General features: G+C 44.9%; 2 long non-coding RNA genes across 2 annotated transcripts in view; one reads left to right on the plus strand and one right to left on the minus strand.

Moving 5' to 3' along the window:
• Window positions 1-85: 85 nt before the first annotated feature.
• On the plus strand, window positions 86-20,090 carry LOC144322239 (uncharacterized). Its single transcript, XR_013387826.1, has 5 exons — window positions 86-323; window positions 2,825-2,952; window positions 17,857-17,958; window positions 18,436-18,957; window positions 19,824-20,090. It is a non-coding gene; the product is annotated as an uncharacterized LOC144322239 (long non-coding RNA).
• The window catches only part of LOC144322238 (uncharacterized), a 29,414-nt gene continuing 15,241 nt past the window's right edge, over window positions 7,067-21,239 (minus strand). The window contains exon 3 of the long non-coding RNA XR_013387825.1: window positions 7,067-7,589. This is a non-coding gene — a long non-coding RNA (uncharacterized LOC144322238). The remainder of the gene's footprint in view (window positions 7,590-21,239) is intronic.

Here is a 21,239-nt window from a genome sequence, read left to right on the forward strand (position 1 = left end):
GACTTGGTGGAATGCAGCATCTCCCAGATTCTTTTGGTCACAATGCCCTCTGTTTTATAAAGTACCTTACAAAGTGAGAGAGCCATAGCATGTTAATGGAGAAAAGGCTGCCCTAGAAAATCAAGTTCAAATTCTTCATCCTGGCTTTGGTGTTCCAAACATAATTATTCACTGACCTCGAAAAGTACCCCATCCCACCTTCCTGCACATCCCTCACCATTAATGCACCTGTGTCCCAGTGCCTGGCACAGAGTAGATCCTCTTTAAGTGTTTGCCCAAAGCAGAGGGGGATAAACAACAGACTGATCTTGGATGAAATGAAGGTGAGGGTTATTCTATGTATAATATTTATTTAAATGTCACTGTGCCTACACAGTGACCTTATACACCTCCTAAAGGCTAAACTCCATTAAGACCTTATTTCTTGGGGATCCCTGGGTGGCTTGGTGGTTTAGTGCCTGCCTGCCTTCGGCCCAGGGAGTGATCCTAGAGTCCCGGGATCGAGTCCCACATCGGGCCCCCTGCATGGAGCCTGCTTCTCCCTCTACCTGTGTCTCTGTCTCTGTCTCTCTCTCTCTCTCTCTCTGTCTCTCATGAATAAATAAATAAAATCTCTTTTTTTTTAAAGACCTTATTTCTTTAGTCCTCAGACTTTTACTCTAGACAAGAGTTCAAAGAGATCAAGGACTAAAGTCAGGTAGACCTGGATTTGAATCTTCTCCACTTTTTAGCTGTGTGAATTTGGGAAAGATAGTTAACTTCTCTGTGCTAGTTTCCTCATCTATAAAATGAGAATTAGAATCCTAAGCTTTCGGGGTGACTGGGCAGAGTTAATAAGAATGCATGTAAAATCTTTGACACAGCACCTGGTATATAGTTATTTAGCAAAGGTTAGTGTGTTGATATGGTTGCAGTTGTCGACTGAGGTGTTTCCAGCCTCGACGAACTTGCAGTCTAGTCGGGAGACACAGAGTGCCTTAGCACACTGGTCATCAAATGGGCCCACATCCATCTCATGCTCAAGTGTAACCAACGCGGCAACCTGAATGTGGATCCTTCTAGGGTCATGTTCGCTGGGCCCCACAGAAAAGGAGCTGACCTTACTCCATTTGGCATGTGCTTTTTAGACCCCAGGTGGAACTCTAACTCCCCAATTGGCAAGCCATGTGATCTTAGTCAAGCTCCTTTACCTATTCTCCTTTCTGGTTTCTGTTTTCATACTTCTGAAATGGTCCTAATGATGCATATTTCATTGGGCTACAGTGGAGATTAAATTAAATAAGAGCATTTGTGAAAAGGCCTTTTGTAGGGTAGGTGTATAATAACTGTCGGTTGCCTCCAATTCTTAACCCACTTTCCCTGCTCCCACACCCTGCCCACATGCCTCCCCACTGCTTCCCTGATCTGCAGGAAGCAATCCTCAGGAAGAAAGGCCCTGCCCTCCTGGGGATGGAATTTCACCCTGGTCCCCACACAAGAAGGATGCACAGGGGCGCCCAGCTGGTTCAGTTGTAGACCATGTGACTCTTGATCTTGGGGTCAAAGCTCAATTCCCATGTGGGGCATAGAACTTACTTAATTGAGGGGGAAAAAGGATGGACATACAGTGTCCAGAAGATCCTTGTAAGTTTCTGGATTCTGAAGGAAATATCAGGATTCTTCTTAGGAGAATTCTCTCAGCTTTCTGGATCCTCACTATGGGGGCCAAATGCAGACATCCTTCTTCCCCTTGTCCTTCCTTTCTTCCCTGTTAAGCCTCCACATAAGACCTGGCCCCCTGGCATGGCCTGTTTTCTTCTGTACCCCACTAGATTTCTTCCTGGCTCTCAGAGGCAACAGTACCCCTCTCCTAAGATCCGGAAAGTCCCCACCCAAATGGAAACACCCCCATGGGTGCCTCTTTTGTAGGCCTTCTGAACCTAGAATTTCATCTCTCTGTCCTCCCCGCCAAGTCAGGGGACCCACTTGCAGGCCCCCAGCCTTTTCATATCTGGTTTCCATCAGACTCTCCAGGTCCTGAGGAAAAAAGTTGGGAAGGGATGGAAGAAGGCACAGATAACTAGTTGCAATGTCACAACATTTGATTCTCTTAGAAATTTGTAAGAGAGAGTGGCATGGTACAGTAAGTATGGTGGTAACTTGAGATAGGAACTAGAAGCTGAAGAATCTGCTCCAGTTGGGGGTGGCGGGCGGGGAGGTGCGGCTGCTGCCTGGAGGAGGGATGAGAGGGAAGCCAGTGGCTGCTGAGGAGGGACTGCAGAGATCAGAAATATCCATGGGGATTTAAGTTGTCTGCCATAGAGGTCCTGTATACTCCTCCCAGATTTATGCTGCTAAGATCTATGCTGCTCACCAAGGTACTTATGCAGATGGATTCTTTTGGGGGGGAACTCCAGTAGGGGCTGAATTCTGCAGCCAGGCTGGTGTGGACCAATAGTAAGAAGTGCTTGAAAAGAGGCAGAAGCTGGAGGACAAGAGGACTGCCTTTACCTGGCTTTCATGTGAAACATCATGGTTACTGTTCTCATGGAGCAGATGATCTCATGCAAAAAACAAATATGCAAACACCCAACTAGAATCTTAGCACAAGGACCTCAAACCAATCGTGGTGGGGTCATTAGCTTCTGATTAGGGAAATCAGAGAAGGTTTCAAAAGTTTTAAGAGATGACGTAGACGGAAAAGGGGAAGGCCACGCATGAAAGTATAAAAGAACATGTTAGTGTTTAAGGAAGCAAGGTTGAGTAATATCATGTGACTCAAGAATGGGGCTCATACCGGGGGAGTCTTGGAAACACTCAATGGAGTCGGGGTTTTATTACCCAGACAGCCACTGAAGGTTTTTGAGGGCCAGTGTGACATGATCCAGCCACCCTGACAACCGTGAAGGAGAGAGCGGAGGAGTATGCATGAGGACCTCTGAGACTGGCTGCGAAATGACTACAGTTGTCCAGGTGAGAGAGGATGAAGGCCTAAAGGATGGGTCCTAGCAGGGCTCCCTTTTCAGCTAGACCAGCTGGGTTCAAATGCGCCTTGGAATGTGCCTATAGAAGAACTTGCAACTCTTGGAGTAGTCAACAGTAAGGGTTTGTATGTCCATCAGCAGAATTTGGCTTTGGTTGTTCTCCTCAACCCCTCTTCCCCGGTTCCCAACATATCCATCAGGGAAGGGAGTCAAAGATGCTCCAGTAAAGCAGGTGATTGGCGGGCTGGGAACAATGTAGGGAGAGGGCCTGGCTGGCCTACGGGGGCGGGAGGGGGGTGTCTGGGTGCTGGGGGAGGACTGATGTGAATCCACGTGTGAGATTCAGCTGCGTATTGATCAAGCCCATTTGCACGTGAACCTCATCATCAGCTCCTGCTTAAGCCCTCGCTTCCCCGGTAATTGACTCTCGCATATTGATTAAGATGTTGATGTGTCCCAGGATTTCTCGGTGGTGATGCAGGCTCGCCTCCCGGCAGGCAGGGCTGGCAAAGCTCTCACTGTACGGCTGTCACCGCGCGCTCCTTAATGGATAAAGCTGTCATCTGAGAGCTGGAATGTCTTGCAGGCACAAAGACGAAATTAACTGTTCAATAATGTATGGGACATGGAAAAAACTTTACCCAACAACTCGAATTGATTGCTGTAAGTGTTTTGACTGCACTTGCCTGCTTTGCATAAAGTCAGCGACTTTGGCTAGCCTGATGTTCGCACACAGCCATTTCTCGGGCCCTTTCCGAATGAGAGTTGAGAGGCTTCAGTGGCTGCCAGGAATGGGCCCGTCTGGGGGTGGGGGCGGTGGGGAGCAGGTGGGCACCGAGGACACAGTCCCTCGGGATCTTTGAGTGATTCCCCGGTCTTGAAAGCAATGTGTTCCTGGCAGTTCTGCGGAATCTTGCTGGAATTGATCACCCTGGGCGAATGGGGTGAATCACTGGGTGTGGAGTTCCTCGATCCCGTGACCTCACTCTGCCCGTGACTCTCCTCCTCTCCCACTGCGTTAGGCTGAGGCCTCTGGCAGAAAGAGGCTGTCAGTCAGACCTAGCGGGGGAGAGGGCGGTTGGGTCACACGTTTCACACCAGTTTGATAAACAGTTTCCATGTCATTTAAAGTGGACCTTGCTTATGATTTGGGATTTGGTTAAATATACGCTCACTATCCCACAGATACCAGAAACTACTGTGCATTTCTCCCCGAGCCTGCTCCCCTTCTAACCTGGGAAAGGGAGAGAAAACCAAGGTAGCAGACCTACACTCTACATCTTTTTTGCCAAGCTCAGCCTTTTAAAAACATAACAAGATCCTTTGAACATAGCTCTGTTTTATCACAGGATCTTTATTGAAGTTTTAATCAACACAAGCAGCTGACAAAATAGGAGCTTGCAGATTCGGCTGTACATTATGTATCCTCCTTGTGAGTCTGAAAAAAAAAATCATAGCATTAAAAAGAAGAGAAAATAAACAGCCTCGTTTAAAAAACAAATGAATCCCACCAAACCAAGGAAATCCTCTCGCACCCAGAGGAAGGCCTGCCGTGTGGCGTGCCGACTGCAGCCCTGCCGTTTGGGGCCTCATGGAGATCATTACCATAAAACAAATAACCATCTCGTTTTTGTCGCCCACTATGAGTGAACTCAAAACCTCGGGCCAGCGTCCAAAGATTCCTTCCCTGCAGGCCCTGCCAGCTCCGAATCAGGCCGACACCTCTATAGAAGGGAAAGAGGGCATGGCCCCTGTGTCCAAATCCAGATCCTTCTCTTGATCTGGCCACCATGCCTTGGCCCATGGCCTTCTCCTGTCACCACTGTCTCCATCCCTCTTCCCTTCCTTCCCTCACCCAGCAACAGACAAACACACACCAGTTTGAGTTTCTCTACTTCGGTGTGTGAGACAGTGCTGGCTGGGGTAGGAGGAACAATATACTTTTTCTATCCCCATTTGGGTCCCTTTCTGAAGCCAGGCGGCTGTCTTATGCTCCAAAAAGGGCATCTCCTGGGCCAGCATAGCTATTTGATTTAGAAAGTACTGCTTGGAAACTACTGAAGAGAGGGGCCCCAGTGGCTGTTGCCCAACTGGCATGACTCTTGCTCTGATGGCCAATGCCACATCTCTCTTCACTAAGATAGGGAGTGAATGTGAGAGCAAGGGGCGGTGTGATGATGGAGAACTGTACTCTCCGGTGGTTTAGACCTAGATTTGAATCTGCTGTGCTACTTGGAATGTGTGAGCTTAGCACCCAGGAGGTCTCACTAAGTATACATTGGCAGAAGGGATGAATGAGGAAGCGGGGGAGTATAAAGATGTGGTACAGATGGGGCACTCAAGCAAGGAGGGGATGCAAAGTCCAGAAAGATAAACTGAGCTATGTTCCCTTAGGAAGCTTTCCTGGAACAATACTTTAACTGGGTTATGAAATAACAGCTGAATTCTGGTTGGTAGAGAAGCATTGGAAGACTCAAGGTATGACCAACTGAAATGTGACAACAGATTAGCCTGTGGATCCTCAGGAATTCTGGAGATTTGCGTGGGGCTTCGAATGCCAGATGGGGCCTGGAAGTGAGTGCCGGAGTCTTGAATGCAAGAATGGCAGCTCTCCCATGGGGAATGATTATGTGGCCATAATGGAATGATCGTGAAGGGGCCATGGCGAGTCAGGACACACGGTCTGTCCAGGGAGGTCACTCCAGCATAGAATAACAAGAGTCAGGGCTAAAACTCTGGATATCAAGATAAAGAAAAGACATACTATTGGCAGGTCTCAGGGAAGGCTTCCCAGCCATACCGATCCTCCAAACACTGTGGTGGCATTCGGATCAGATTTTCAAGCTCAGAATAAAGACTTCCCAGGAAACTTCCCTAGAACTTCTGTTTCTGTGCATTTTATTGTTTTACAGCCAAATCCAGAAAACTGGACCACTTAGCCAAGACATCTTCTCATAGTCCATTCCTCTCTTCTTCCTCAGCTATTCATCCCATGCACGCTCTGGCACGTCATGGGGATACAAAGAAGCAATGCAACAGGTCCCTCTTCTCTGGTGTTCTCAGCCCACAGCAGACAGACAAACTAATACACAGACATGGCCAAAGTGCTGAAGCCCAGAGGACAATGTGGCTCTGGTACAATGTGGTACCTCTGAACTGGTCAAAGTGCAAATAGGAAGTTGGCCTCTCCAAAAAGTAAGAGAGGTTCCAAACTTTGTTCATTGCAATGGGATGACAGGGAGATCGGAAGAAGGTGGGGCGAATATACTGAAGGGTATGGTTGGGTCTGGCCAGGCACTTGGTTTGGTAGAAAAATCGGGCTGACCTAGCAAGAGCTCCACAAGTGAGCCTCCCCACCCCACCACACCCCTTGCATTTCAGGAGCTGATGCTGCTGAATGGGGAGAAGGGAGTTCCAGGAAAAACTTCATAATTATTCTGGTCACCTCTAGCTTCTAGACTTCCCAATGTACAGAGAGTACTTGCCCCTTGGCCAAATGGAAAGAGCAGTAAATTAGGTCAGAACTGTAATTTATCCTCACAGGTAACTAGGGGAAATTGTCCCAGAGCCTGGGTGACCAATAGCCAGCTCCTCAAATCTGTCTCAAGGCAATCACAGCAAGTGATTTGCGGTGGTGGGAATGGAAATGATTTATTCTGAGAACCCTGTCAGCATTGCTGTTAAATCATTTGTATTTTGTTATGGGACATGAGTGAGCTAGCTGTTCCCCCAAACTACATTCCTTTGCTCCAGGCCCCCATGCCATTTGCACAACTGGTTATTTCAGGTGACAATTAACAGGAAATGATGGTAAGGGCCCCAGGGTGGTCACTTTTCCAAGGGACTCTGGGTATTAAGTTCCAATGACTTATAGTCGTTGATCTAGGTCTCCAAAAGGAAATGAGCTTCTTTTATAGTTGTCAGAGAATATCAGGGTTTTTCTTCTTCTTCTTCTTCTTACCGTTTTCTGTTTTGTCAATTTTCAGAAAGTTAAACTAAGAGTTAAAGCAAAGATTCTCTGGGGTCTCATCTGTAAGAAACACATCTATTTCTCCCCCAGTCCACACTCTAACTGGCAAACCGAAAGAATAAGAAGCAAATAATAAAGCCAAATGAAATAACATTTATTTGTGGGTTTCCCTTCAAGATGTGAGCTCTACATTATTGAGAGTGCTCCAGGTGCAGTCCTCCTGGTGGAAGGGCCAACGTCCCAGCATTTCCCACCCTGGTAGACGACCTGCTCGCTCATTCTCCTCCGAGGAACTTTGTTCCAGGTTCCAGAGAAGAGGATGCATTGGTTTCCAGGGTGAGGTAGCAAACGGCGGTCTGGCCCAGACGGGCTGGATGTGCTGGGTTTCTGTCGACTGCGGCTGCCAAGCCGGAGTGGTGCTTCTCTGCTGCCTCTGCTAAGATAGTGAGCCGGGTGTGTTTGAAGTCTGGTCTTTGGGAAGGAGACCCAAGAGAACATGAGCTGGGTTTGTCTGGATATCAAAGTCCAAATTAAAAATTTATTCCAGTGTTTGAAAAGTTCCTGGCCAAAACCTTCATCTGGATTAAAAAAAAAAAAAAAAAAAACCCACAAACACTCCCTCGTTTCTTCAGTGGCTCCAAATGAGGGGATTTATTCTGAAAAAGAACAAAATAAAGGCAAAGCCAATAGTTCCATAAGTGGACTCGGGTCAGATGGCTTCTTTGCTAAATCTGTGAGCAAAGTAATCTGTTAAACCACTCTGGGCACCTGGGAAACACTTGTTTTCGTTATCATGTTCAAATCTTCTTTTCTGCCCTCTCCACTTGCATGTCAGATCACCTGGCCCTTTACTGTCAGAGCTGGAAGGGACAGGATGAGAAAGAACTTTCCCTGCCCTCTCCTACTCCTCCTCCCCACCCCAACTCCACTGGACAGAAAGGTAGAGAAGAAGGCTTCTTATAAAGGTGTGGGTTTGGGGAGGAAAATAGAGACCAAGCAAATGATGTTATAGTAATTTTGAAATCATAAATAAAGAAGAGCACAAAAATCATCAGGCAAAAACTGGAAAAAATGAAATGGGGAAGCAATGAAAGTTTCAACAAAAAATTGAGACCAAGGCCATTAACAAAATTCATAGGAGATAGAACTAAGTCGACATGGGGCATATTCGTGAAATACCGACAGAAGTCGAGGATGAGAGATCAGCTCTAGGGGCAAACCACCTAAAGGAAGGATCAAGATTGATATATCAAATTGAGATTGAAAGCAAAGGGCGGAATAGAGGAAGTGATAAAACCATGTCGACAGGCAGAAGCAATGGTAACTAGGAGTGGAGATGGTGCTAGAAGTACAGAAACGTAAAGCAACCCGCAGAAGGTAAATGCGAGGAATCAAATGAATCTACACAGGCCTTTGGGCCCAGCATTTTGCTATCGTTGCTTTCATAAGTTTTGTAAACTTGAAGTATAACTTTACCTGTCATCAGTGTGCAGCTTGATGAATTTCTCAGAGTGAACACACCCACGTGACCACCATTCAGCTGTGGCCGTCGAATGTTTCCGTTACTCCCAAAGCTACCATCTTTACTCTCACTCTCTGTTAGTGACCTCCTTTCGGATATCCATTGGCACAGATGAACTGTGCTCATGTTTGAAGGTCACAAAGAGTCACACCGTATTTTAAAGAAGCCTTTTTTTATTTCTTCTTTCATCCAACATTATGATTTCTGTTCATGTCCGTTCATTCTCATTGATATATGGTATTCCATTGTATGAATAAACCATAATTTATACCATTCAACTGTTGATAGACATGTGTGTTGTGTCCAGCCTTTGGCTGGTAGAAGACAGTGCTGCTCCAAACATTCTTGTGCATGTCTTTTAAGACCCTTATATGTACATTTCTGTGGGGATAGATCTAGGAGAATGGTTGGGTCACAGGGTATGCATATATTTAGCTGTAGCAAGGCGGTAAAAGAGAGCCTTTCCAAGCAGTTGGGTCTGGTTGTAGTCCTGCTAACAGTATGTGACAGTTCCTATTGCTTCACTTTTGCACCAATACTCAGCATTGTCAATTTACCTTAAATTTTACACATTTAGTGGAGAAGTGGTTAAAATTGAATTGTGATTTTAATTTTGTATGTCTAATTTTGCACCTTTTCGTAAATTTGTTACCAGTTTAGGTGTCTTTGGTGTGAAATGGCTTTTCAACTATTGCTTCCATTTTTAATGAACCATATGTCTTGTTTTTGTTGTTTTAGTACAAGAAATTTTTACATATTCTGGATACGAGTCCTTTGATATATTTTTGGAAATATCTTCTCCCATTCTATGACTTGCCTTTCAGTTCTCTTAATGGTGTGGGTATATTTTCTTTTCTTTTCTTTTTCCATAAAAAAAGTTCTTAATTTTAATAAGATCAATTTGTCAATCTTTTGTCTTATGGCTAATGAATCTTAGGTCATTTAAATTTATCTACACCAAGGTGATGAAGATATTCTCGTGTGTTACATTACAGAAGCTTTATTGTTTAAACTCTACACTTAAGTCTATGATTCATCTGTAATTGACTTTTGTGTATGGTATGAGACAGGGGTAAAAGTAGTTTTTTTTTTTTGTCTTCTGGAAATCCAATTAACTAAACCATTTATTTAAGAGATGATTCTTCACACATCGCATTATAATAACATCTTTGCTATAAAGCATGTGACTTACTGCAACTCTGTTTTTAGGTTCTCAACTCTGTTCCATCGGCCTATTTATCTCTATTTACACCAATTTCACACAGTCTTGATTACTGTTGCTTTATAATAAGTTTTGATATCCCGTAGTGCAAGTCCTTCCAACTTCTTCTTCTTTAACTTTATCTTGACTGCTTTGTGTGTGCGTGTGTGTTGGGGGGTGGGTAGGTGGAGTTTTTTTAAAGAGAGAGAGAGAGCATCAGGGAAGGGCAGAGGGAGAAGGATAGAGAGAGAGAATCCTAAGCAGGACCCACATTCAGTGTGGAGTCCAAAGTGGGGCTCAATCCCACAACCCTGAGACCATGATCTGTGCCAGAATCAAGAGTTGGACACTTAAGTGACTGAGCCACCCAGATGCCCCTGTCTTGAAAATTTTTAATCTTTGAATTTCCATGTAAATTTTAGAATTAGCTTATTACCTTTCACAAAAAAAAAGGAAGAAGAAAGGAAAGAAAGAAGGAAGAAAGGAAGAAAGGGAGGGCAGAAAAAAAATCTGCTGGGATTTTGACTGATTTTGCACTGAGGCAATAGACCAATTTAGAGAGCACTAATGATTTTACAAGACTGAATGTTCAAATCCAATATACATGATATATCCGTTCATTTATTTAAATCTTCCAAAACTATTGTCTGTAATGTTCTGCATTTTTTACCCATAAGTCAGGTGCATATTTTGCTAAATTTATTCCCATAAAGGGACTTGATTTTTTAAATGCTATTGTAAATGGTGTCAACTTTAAAATATTTTTTCTAATATCTATTGTAAGTATACAAAAATGTAATTGGTTTGTTTCTGTATCAACCTTATATTCATTAGTCTAGTTAAATGTAATTACTCACTATAATAATTCACCTATTGATCCTATATACATAATCATGTCCAGGCTTATGTATTTTCCAATACTTAAGTTTTTAAATTTCTTTTTCTGGGACGCCTGGTTGGCTCAGGGGTTGAGCATCTGCCTTCGGCTCAGGGTGTGGTCCTGGAGTCCCAAGATCGAGTCCCAGATCCGGCTCCCCACGAGGAGACTGGTTCTCCCTCTGCCTGTGTCTCTGCCTCTCTCTCTCCCTCTCTCTCTGTATGTGTCTTTCATGAATAAATAAATAAAAATAAAAATCTAAAAAAATAAAATAAAAATGTCTTTTTCTTATCTAATTACTCTAGCTAGAACCTCATTACAACGATGGATAGAAAAGGTGAGAATGAATATCCTTTCTTGTTCCTGATCTCAGGGAGAAGTCAATTAAGTATAGGTTTATTAGACATATCTATACACATTAAGAAGTTCTCTTCTAGTTCTAATTTGATGAGAATTATCTTTTTAATCATAAACAAGTACTAAGTTGTATCAAATGTTTTTTTATTCACCTATTAAGATGGTCATAGTATTTTTTTTCTTTATTCTGTAACTGTGGTGAATTATATTGCTTAATTTTTTTTATTTGCTTATTTTTTAAGTGTTAAACCAACCTTGCATTTCTGGAATAAACTCTGTTTTCTCATGATATTTGATTGTTTTAATACATCTCTTTGCTAATATTTCGCTTAGGAATTTCATATCTATATTCTTCTCCTATAAAGTCCTTGACAAGTTTCAGTATCAAGGTTATGCTGGCCTCATAAAATGAGTAGAAAAGTGTTTCCTCTTTTTTCTATCCCCTGGAAGGGTTTGTGTAACACTCATATTTTCCTCAGATGTTTGAAAGAATTTTCCACTCAAACCATCTGGGCCTTAACATTTCCTTGTGGGGAATTTTAAATTATGAATTTAATTTCTTTAATAAGTAGATGAATATTAGAATTATCCATTTCTTCTCATATCAGCCTTTTAGCATTTTCTAGGAATTTGTTCATTTCACCTACATTTTAAAACTCATTAATATAAAATTATTCATGATATTTTCTTAATATTTTTAATGTCTATATGGTATGTATTGGTAACCTATGAAAACTCTCTTTTTATCTACTTTATCTAGTTCAGGGATTTATTTACTAGTCTTTCTCTAAAGGAGATAGACAAATACACAGAAACTCATTAAACAATGAAGAATTAAAATAATGTCAGCTTAAAGGTATATAGTAAATGTTTTAAAGGAAGAGAAATTATGGTTGAAAAGCCCAAAAGAGACCAAAGTGGGAAGTCTTTGAGCTAAGCCTTGAAGGAAGAAGGAGAATTTGGGCAAGTGTAAAGAGAAGAAAAGACACTGTTGGCAATAGGGATTCTTGGAAATAGTCATTTGGATAAAGTACAGCAGAGAATCAGGGGAAGTGGGAAGCCTGAAAGATGAGAGGGTTGAGACTAACAGGAGACTTGAGTCATAGACAATGAGAAGACAGTGGAAATTTGTGATATTTTGCTATCCTGAATATTTGGTAGACACAAGGAACAATGCTGAGAAAAGACTCCAAGTTTTCCAGCATGGTGATTGGGAGGATGGTGGTGTGTCCAGAAAAAAAAAAAAGGCAAGAGAAAGAGCATTTCAGGGATTAGGAATTAGACTTCAGAGGTATCAGCATAAAGTTGGAGACTGAAGTCAAGGGAGGGAGCTCAAGGAGATGACCAAGCTGAGTCCAGGACTATTGACTAGCAACTCCCTTTAAGAAGTAAGAGAGAAAGGAGCCAATAGCACAGGAGAGAGTGGAGCGTGGAGCCATGGAGGGCAAGAAGCAGGGTTATCAGTCTGGGAAAGTTGATGGTATGAGCTTACACAGACCAGGTGAGTGGCAAGGACTGAGAAAGCCCCTATACATGGCATGTGTAAAATCACTGTGGACCTTTGTGGTATTTAAGGAGACCATGAATATTTAGTGTCAATGAGGGGAGAAGAGAGAGTGTCATTCTAATGGGTATGATTTTCCAGGCAACTCTCATCTCATTCGATGGTTATTTAATGGCTCCATTTGCCAAGGACCATCTTATGGCAGCGAACAAAAGATGCATGATCCTTCTCCTATTAGGCTTCCTAGCAATAAAGCTAAACATCAAATAAATATAAAAAATAATTTAGAACCATGAGTATTGCTTGGGGCAAAAGAAGAAGAGTTTAGGAGACAGAATAAAAGAAAGAGCCTGACTGAGATGGCAGGGAGGAGCCAGGGAATGCCTCACCATAGGTTGCATGCCCGACCATAAATGGATTGTGACAGTCAATATGGAAGTAATCAAGCGAGCAGCGTGAGTGCCTCATTCAGGGGTCCCATAGACTCCGAAGTTCTAGAATTTGCAGTGCATCACAACTCCCCATCTTCATATATTGCCCAAACCTGGTTCCCATAACATGCCTATCTTCAGGAGATATAAGTCGAAGGGGGAAATTTGTAGTTTGACGCATTTTTCTTCAAAAGCACATGGGGAAGATGAATCTACCAGTGTTAAGTTATCAGGTTGAGAGACTATGAAGGCTAGTCTGATTAATTGTAATTATCATTTTAACATTTATAATGGGGACTCATAATCATATTGCTTCTAGAATATTGTCATTATCTTTCACTTTTGAAATGCTTGGGTTTCCCTACAGACTTGGAAAGGGGCTTTTATTAGGCCCAGATCATCAATCCAGACCTTTTAAGGTAAGGGTGTTGCTACTCCAGAAGCCAAAGAGACATTTGTGAGCCTGGGAAGAAAGCACTAAATAGTCATTAGCTCCTTCAATCTGTTTACCAGCCCTCCTGTTGCTGAGGTTAGACTGGCCTCAAAATTAACACTCTGCCCTATTTGTCCATCAGCATTGTTGTCTCACAGAGCGTGTTCTCAAGTGGCCATGGGCAAACCTTGTCTCATGCCAAAGCTATGTTCCTGGAGAAAAAAAAAGTCTAAATTTTAAAATTTAGTGTATTCAGTTCCATTTGATATGAAGAGTGCGTTTAAAAGAAAGCCCCACTCAATACATTTAAAGCAAGTATCCATTATTTGCTCTAACTGGTCTCAGAACTCCGGTGTAGGGAGTGTTTGCTCCCTTCTTTTATCATGGGGGCAACTTCATATCCAATTGGTTTCTTCTCACCTCTGGTGACCCCTTCATACAAGCAAGGATGCTCCATGCAGCTCTACTCTCATCCACCCTCAATGAGCCATTTCTGGTCATCCTCCTGTTCCAGCCTTTCTCTCAGTCCCCGGTAGTCTCCCCAGGTGTCTTGGGTCTTGTCTCACTTAGGCACCTTCTCCGTGGGAGCCCTGGTCCCTGAGCATCTCGGTTGACCCCTGCACCTTGAACTGTCCGTGTTAAGACCTCTTGGAATCCACAGGGATAACTCACCAGTGACCAGGGGCAGAGCAGCTGTATCAACTCAGCTTAGGGAAGCTCAAGTATCCAGTGATCTTGGCTGTGTGGAGTTTGAAATGAAGCCCAACATATTACTCACGGCAAAACCAGGGGCCAGCCAAGTTAAATAGAACGCTCCCCAAAACGTTCACGGGCTGATTTGAGAAGGAAGCTCCGATCTGAAGAGCGGCTATTTTGTGCCTGCTTATATTTTTTTAAACAACACGCTCTCCTCAAGTGAGATGGGAAAAGTAGAAACCTCAAAGAACGATATTTGTTAATTTAAAAAGCTGAGACCTGTGATCATATGCCATGTCCCTTTAACTTCCTAAGAATGGCCAGAATTTTAGTGAGCAATTCTTTTTCCAGAAACTGTGCTGAGGCACCCAGTAAGCATGTTCCCACCTAATCTTCCTGCTAACTCCATGGCATAGGCACCATCAACCGTCCCCCTTTGCAGATGGCAAGCTGAGGCCCAGAGAACTCACACACTCTGCTGTTGAGCGATGCAGCTAGAGTATGAACCCTGGCAGCCTGCTTCTGTATTCTCACCTGCCCTAAAACAAATGCAAGTACTCAGGAACTTCCACGAAGAGAGCACCTCAAGAGAAAGTCATGATGTTACACCAACGGTCTATGAGTGGAAGCCAGTTTGTGCTTGAAAGAAAACTGAAGGCTAGGAGTTCAATAAAGCTGAACACGCCCCATTGAACCAGGCAAGGCTTGAGTTTGCAGATAATTTTCCAACCAGAGGGAGCTCATTGACTTGGAGGCGGAAAGAGGATCGTTTAGTGAACATACAGAAAATGTTTTTATTTTCAGCTTTTTCTACCCCCCCTAGTGCAACGGTCGAATCTGAGGCCATGGGTCCTTTCCTCTGTTGGCTTTCCTACCTGGGATTGTTTCAAGAAGCCTGAAGCTGAGTCCTGGGTTCCCCACTGGCCAGGCCTGCCGCTTCATTTCATCAGGTACCTGCACCACCCTTTGCAGCTGCCTGTCCACATGGACGTGTTTATTCGAGCACTGAGAATCTCACTTCTTGAAAAGCTCCGGGAATTAGATTGTTTTCCACACTGAAAGTTTTCATTTGAAAAATAACCTTCTTTGTTTAACTAATGAAAAGGAGGGGCTGCCCTCACTTCTCGGGCTGGGTAAGAATTCCACGGGCAGTAATTCTGTTTCTCAGTGGAAAATGTTTCGGTTTCTTAATGTTGTTTTGCAGATTGGCCCCCGCCCGGCCCTCACTCCAAGGACCACACATACACACGCACGCACACTCGTCCATGCACAGTGCAAGGCTTCCCACCCTTCCCTGCTGGGGGCTGGGGATGGCTGCACCCCCTTCCAGCACCTGCAGAACAGAAACGAGGTGGGTCAGTGGCTGACACCCAGCCAGAGGCACTGCTGCCTGCTCGGGAACAGGATGCCTTCCCCGGGCCACGCTCTGAATCCCAGAGGCTGGGTGGGCCGCGGAGGGAGGAAATTAGACTCCGAGCTTCTCTTGTTTCCATGCACCCCCATGTCAAGCCCTTCTCTCACACCATGGAGGGGGTGGTCTAACATTCCCTTCTCATTAGGTTAGTAGGAAATGGTAGTAAATGCTGCACTGTCATCGTTGGACTTACAGCGTGGCCGGCGTGGTGCTGAGTGGTCAGGACTGTACCAAGGGAATCAAAACGTGGCCCCAGAGGCAACATCATGGAAGGAAGAAAAATGTAGACGCCCGGATCAGATGGACCTGCTCCGTCACCTGACAGCTCAGCCCGTGGGCAAGCTGATTCTGTGTCTGCGGCTGCCGACGGGGAAGTTATGTGTCCCACGGGGATGGCCGGTGCCACGGATGATGTTCGCCACACCGCCGATGTCCACGGAGCATCTTTCTTCCCTTCTCTGTTCTCTGAAAGTTGCCCATCTCTGTGGTCCTGGGGTCCTGGGATCGAGTCCCACATAGCAGGATCGAGCCTGCTTCTCCCTCTGCCTGTGTCTCTGCCTCTCTGTATCTCTCGTGAATAAATAAATAAAATCTTAAAAGAAAGAAAGAAGAAGAAGAAAGAAAGAAAGAAAGAAAGAAAGAAAGAAAGAAAGAAAGAAAGAAAAAAAGAAAGCTGCCCATTTCTTATCTACCTCGGGAGACAAATCCCTGGGAGACCAGATACAAACTGTTGAGTGCTGTCCCAGCAGAGCTGAGCCACGAGTCCCGCTGTGGAGTTAGGGTGAGAAGTCAACAGGGCCCTGTGTGTTCTAGGGACCCAAGGATCTGTCACCAGTAGGAACTGTTCAGTCCAGCAAATTTGAAGAATTCCCTCTGTCTAGATTCTTCGTATGGGAAAGATACAGCTGCCCTGAGTGTGTGGCTTAAAATGAGCAAAAGTGATGGACGAGAGGAGTGCTATTATGAAAATAGACATTTCAAAGATCCACATGTGAAAAATGTAGAGTCGGCTGCTAACCTGGTGTACATGAATAGCTTTGAAAGAAGATAGAGATGATATGAACAAGTGTGTCAGTCAGATTGCTTTTGGTTTTAGGTGCCAGAAACCCTCTTCTAATATTACCTGAAGCAAATAAATTAACAAGGAATTCACTGGGTCATATAACTAAGGCATTCTGGGTTAGGTTCTCAGCTGGGCCTGAGAGCTAGCTTGTTCTTTCTCTCTCTCTCCTTCCTTCTCTCTCTCTCTCTCTCTTTCTCTCCATCTCCTCATTTTGTCAGATAGCCGAATTCTCTCCTCTTTGTGACTAACTTCCTGCTCCTGGTTTAGCAACCCAGCAGAGAGAAACTCTCTCAGCATCTGTAAGTCAAAGCCAGGGAAGACTCAGCCCCGAACCTGCCACTGGCTAGAGAAGAAGGTGCCATCCTCCCTTTGTGGTGGTTGACCGAAATGTTTGTGAAGGATTCACTCTGGGTAGGTACTGTTCTAGCTCCCAGGGATGCAGCAGAGAGTGGGACTAACCCTGCAGCTCTTGGCATCTGCCCTTCTCCTCCTGGTTTTGGGAAGTTTCTAGAGATAAGAACTCTGGAGCTCCTACTGAATTGTCAGTTACTCCTGAGAAACCCATGGAGACCTTACAAACCCAAGAAATTATTTTTAAGGGGAAAACACACTCACATATATGTATATATAGGCACAGGTAAATCCATATGTATGTGTATATATATAGAAATCTATATATATATAGAAATATATATATATATTTCTTCTTGATCGAAAGAAGGTGGGATGTTCTATAATCCTATAATCAATGGTATGATATGGAATCAATTCTGTACCCTCTCTGCACTATAATGGGCACTGTGGTTTTAAGTTACAGGAGAATAAACACCTACTCAAATTTTCTGTATTTGGAGAGAGCAGTAGATTTGTGTTCCTTGATAACTCAGATGTGTGATGGGATAGGAGGGAAATCTCACCAAATATAGCTTATCTAGTATAGTACTTATCGAATACCTACCCAGGCCTATCCCCAGATATACAATAACAAGTAGTGCAGCATCTCTGCTTCATGGATAGACTATCCAGGGCAGGGACCTGCGTGCAAACTGAGCATGCTACACCGGGTAAGTGTTCTAAGGGAGATATCCAAGTGCATTGCATTATAAGGCGTCCAAGACGCGTGGCAAGCTGTTTGTACTGAACGTGGGGAAGAACTGGTTTCACCTCATCTCAGACTGGTTGCCTAGAACTCCAGCGGGAGCCTTGGCTGGAAGCTGAAGGGTTTGGGAGAAAGGTGAGCACAGGCTTTTATAGGGGGCCTTTCAGCCAGCTGAGGCCACAACTTGCTAAGCACGCTTAACCTCTGCAGGCCCAAGGTGGTGTGCGACAAGCATCCCCAGGGCCTGCTGGACAATCATTACTTTTATTATGCTTCTTTACTGTCAGGTACTCTGAAATCCACATGGACTGCTCTTATGATTTCAGGTTGTCCCCAAAGAGAAACTCAAGAATCGGTGATGAGCAGAGCAGGAGAGGGAGCCGCCTGCCTATCTCAAAAGGGCACATCACCATAATCACAGATATACCGTGAGCATATGCAGAAAGGATGTAAGGGGGGTGGGCAGTGTACGTCAGGAACAGCCGAGAGGATACATAAACCATGTACTTCCCTTCCTGCACCTCCTCCTCCCCAAAGGGTGCCTTTAAAATACGTAATGGGTGCCCACGTCTTCTCCCTGATCCCGCAGAACCTCCCCTCCCCCGCCAGCCACCTTTGCCGCTCTTCCACTGAATTCACCCTGGGTCTCCCCTGGGCGGGCTGTTGCCTTCATATTTCATGCGGAATGTGCAGCTTCCCAGGAGCCTGAGGCATGCCCTGCATTCTGATGCATCGGCCAGCTCTGACACCAGACAGCTCCAGAGCATGCCTAATGAGGAGGCTGGCACTGGGCGCAGGAGTCAGTGGGCTGCCAGGGCCTGCTGCACCCGGTGGGTGACAGGGAGGCGGGCGGCTGGGCCAAGGAGACAGCCAGGGGGTGCTTTTTACGATTTGCCTGTCCCCAGATCCGACACACCTCAGCGGATCCTAATACCAGCAATGGATCAAGCCCGAGTGAAGGAGCAATTCAGATCCAGAAACGTCCTTGGGAAAAGCCTGAAGTTGAAATAGGAAGGAGAAGCCGTGGAGAGCGGGAGGGGTTGCAGCTCCGACTCGCTCCCCCTCCGGCAGGCAGGGCGGCGGCCTGTTTCAGCATCAGTACCCGAGGAGGGCCGCTTCCTCCAGTCTTCCTAGAGACCGCCTCATTATCTAAGAGATCCTGCCGAACAGAAACTTTTCCTGTCCCGAGAGCCTCACCTCCCTTGATTTCACACATTGCTCCTCATTTTGGCTGGCCCTATCAGGACCAAGAGACACTCACTTCCCCTGGCATTCAGCCACTTAGAGCTGGAGGCAGAGTAAGCGCCTATTGTCATCCTCCCAAGGCCCGGTGGGAGTGATGCTGACATGCGACCCATTGATCCTGCCCTCTACCTGACGCTTTTCCCAAGCCTGGCCTCGTCTGGTCATCCCACTGAACCGACAAGGTAGGTGAGGCTAGCTCCATTTGACACACCCAAGGCCACACAACAGACCAGTGTCTCCAACCCTGGCCAGTCCTCTGTGCTTTTAGACGAGCCGGTCACCCACAACAACATGCCTACCATTCCACTCAAGAGTACATGGAATGAGGTAGCATACCACGATTCCCAGTGATTGAGTTTAGATTTAATGTTAGTAAGGGTAATTTTCACATTTCATAGAGAAGATCAATAGTTAGGTCATGAAATCTAACAAAAAGTTCTTCCTTTCAAACTTTGGTTTCTGGGGGTGCCTGGGTGGCTCAGGTGGTTAAGCATCCAACTTTTGATTTCGACCCATGATATCAGGGTCCTGGGATCAAGCCCCACATTGGGCTCCACGCTCAGTGGGGAGTCTGCTTGTGATTCTCTCTCTCTGCCCCTCCCCCCACTCATGCTTTCTCCCTCTCTTTCTCTCTCAAAATAAATAAATCTTTTTTTAAATTTTTTTTAATTTTTATCTATTTATGATAGTCACAGAGAGAGAGAGAGGCAGAGACACAGGCAGAGGGAGAAGCAGGCTCCATGCACCGGGAGCCCGATGTGGGATTCGATCCCGGGTCTCCAGGATCGCGCCCTGGGCCAAAGGCAGGCGCCAAACCACTGCGCCACCCAGGGATCCCTCAAAATAAATAAATCTTTAAAAAAATACACAAAAACTTTTATTTCTGTCATCGTTCTGTGTGTGTGTGTGTGTGTGTGTAATCAGCCTTCTCTTTTGGCACAGGGGGCAATAATTTCATAATAAGAAAGCCATCCTTTATTGCGTTCTTACTGTGCACCCCACACTTTTCGTTCATTATCTCATGTCATCCTTCTGACACTGGAAGCAGGTGATACTCTCCCACTCTGCAGATGAGGAAGCTCTTGCTCAGAGAAGCTAAGCAACAGACCAAGGCCACAAAGCTCTTGAGTGTCGGGGCAGGAACCTAAATGACTTGAAACTCCATGCTTCTACCCCGTAAAGGTAATGCTCATATTAAACCACCTTGGTCTGCAGCCACATCATATAAGCATGTCTTTAATATGACTCGATGTCCCTTTATTTTCTGCATCATCATTATTCATGTACTTCCTGCCCACTGAAAATATCTTGAAATATCTCCCTTGTTAGTTTCTGCATTTATATTTTACTGGCTCTATTTTTTTAAGATTTATTTATTTTAGAGAGAGAGAGAAAGAGGTTAGAAGCAGGAGGGGCAGAGGCAGAGGGAGAGAGAGAATCTCAAGCAGACTCTACCCTGAGCACAGAGCACCTGAGGCTCGATATCACGTCCCCAAGATCACCACCTGAGCTAAAACCGATAGTCAGATGCTTAACTGACTGTGCTACCCAAGTGCCCCTTTATTGGTTCTATTCTTATTTTATGATTCTTTAGAATCTGTCCTTTTTCAGGACAGAATAATTCCCACTTTTAACTCATAAGTTAATTTTCTGTTGTTATTGAATACTTCTAGAGTTAGAGTTAGAGGTTTATAATTGGAGAAGACCTTGGAGATGGCCTATCCCCACCTTGCTTCCAAGGCAGGAATTGGCCCTACAATAGCCCAAGCAAGTGGTCATCCAATCTCCACTTAAAACATCCTCAGTGCCAGGAAACTCACTCCCCCAAAAGGCACCTCAGCCACTCTTGGGCAATCTCAATTGTCACAAAGGTCTGCCTTCCAGGGCCTTTTGTTGAGTCTGCCCACCTGATATGCTGAGCCGCTTGCCAGCAAGAGTCACGTCTGTCCCTGAATGACTTCAGCCCCTGTGTTAGTTTCCTGGGGTTGCCACAAATGGGGTGGTGTAAATAACAGAAATTTATATCTCACTGTTCTGGAGACAAGAAGTCTGAAATCCAAGTGTCAGCAGCATGGATTCCTTTTGAAGCTGGGAGAGAGAATCAGTTCCATCCCTTCCTCTAAGCTTTTAGTGATTCACTGGCAATCACTGGCGTCCCTTGGCTTATAAATCTTTGCCTTCACAGTCACCTGGTGTTCTCTACCTGTGTGCATGCCTGTCTCCAAAATTTGTGTTATAAGGACTTTGGTGGGTCGTATTGGATTAGGGATCCACCCTTCTTCAGCTCATCATAGCTAATAACATCTCAACAGCACCATTTCCAGATAAGGTCATATTCCCAGGTAATAGGGAACTTGGATTTCGGTATATGAATGGCTGTTATGGGTTCATAACAGCCCCTCTTCCGCAGATGAGCCCTGTAGATATATGAAGAAGGCACTTGTGTTATCCGGAGGTTTCCCTT

This window comes from Canis aureus, chromosome 10 (genome assembly GCF_053574225.1).
Source record: "Canis aureus isolate CA01 chromosome 10, VMU_Caureus_v.1.0, whole genome shotgun sequence".
Lineage (NCBI taxonomy): Eukaryota > Metazoa > Chordata > Mammalia > Carnivora > Canidae > Canis > Canis aureus.